Below are 1,451 nucleotides of genomic sequence, written 5' to 3'. Positions count from 1 at the left end.
AGGCTCAGGTGATCTTTCTGCTCCAGCCTTCCAAATGATGTTCACTTTTTTTTGTTGTTGAGACAGAATCTCACTTTGTCACCCTGAGTAGAGTGTCATAGCATCATAGCTCACAGCAACCTCAAACTCTTGGGCTTGAGTAATCCTCTTGCCTCAGCCTCCCAAGTAGCTGGGATTACAGGCACCCACCACTACACCCAGCTAATTTTTGTATTTTTAGTAGAGATAGGGTCTTGCTCTTGCTCAGGCTGGTCTTGACTTTCTGAGCTCAAGCTCTCCACCTGCCTCAGCCTTTCAGAGTGCTAGGATTATAGGCATGAGCCACTGCGCTGGCCATAATACCGTTTTTGAAAAATGCCATCTTGACACAATTTTGAAGCCCTGTGCCCTTCTTAAGCTGTTGGCTCACTCTACGCTGTATACTCACCGTAACTGCCCTAGACCAGTGGTTCTCAACTTGTGGGTTGCGACCAGTAGAAACTGTATTAAAGGGCTGAGGTATTAGGAAGGTTGAGAATCACCGCCCTGGACAATCAGGGACAACCCCTGAGCCCTAGAGCCTGCGGAAATCATTCAAACCTGCAGACCCTAAGGCTGCTTTGTCCTTGCCTAACCCTTTGCCCACCATGGGGCCCACCTAAAGGCACTTGTGCACAGCTCATGGTCCGTCTCTCCCTCTCCCTCCTGACCGGCTGTGCCGTCAGGTATTGCCCCAAACAGCCCCAGGGAACTGTGAGGAGGAAGATGGAAAGTGGAAGACTCAGTGCTTCCCTGTTTCTCTGCATATGGCCTGACTGTCCCTCCCCTTCTCCCACCACTCACAGGGTTAACCAGCGGGGCCATGTGGTTTTGATCACAGCCACTCAACTGTGTTGTAGTGAAACCGTCCTTATGAATTGACAAAGGGGTACAAGGCGAGGACCAGGGTAAGAACCTACAGAAAGTCGGCGTCGTTGGGAAGTGGCAGAAAATGGCAAATGCCCTTTCAGACTGAAAGGGTTTGTGGAGAGCCTAGTTAGGTCATCTTCAATCACGGGTGTGACCTTTCAGGCCCTGGGACTGTGATGAAGGCCAGGGGCAGAGGAAGGCTTTCTTTCCGTGGCTGTTGACATCCTTCTAACCTCCCAGGCCGCTGAATCTTAGGGTGAGGCACATGTTGTGTAATTGAATCCTCATTTCACAGATGAGGAAGCAGTCTCAGAAAGATAAACTGGCTTGCCTGCTTCCACCTGACTCCAGCCCCCACACTCTCAGTGGCCATGTGTGTCACGTGTCCATCACCTATGATGTCCTGCCAGGCCTGGCACAGCACACAGACCTAGGCAGGCAGAGCTGAGCTGCAGCGCTTTGTTTTGTTTTTTTTTTTTTTTTAAGACGGAGCCTCAAGCTATCCCCCTGGGTAGAGTGCCATGGCATCACGCTCACAGCAACCTCCAACTCCTGGGCTCAAG

This window comes from Otolemur garnettii, unplaced genomic scaffold (genome assembly GCF_000181295.1).
Source record: "Otolemur garnettii isolate 467f Iridium unplaced genomic scaffold, OtoGar3 scaffold00100, whole genome shotgun sequence".
Taxonomy (NCBI): domain Eukaryota; kingdom Metazoa; phylum Chordata; class Mammalia; order Primates; family Galagidae; genus Otolemur; species Otolemur garnettii.
The sequence above is the reverse complement of the archived record's forward strand: the minus strand, read 5'-3'. Positions refer to the sequence as shown.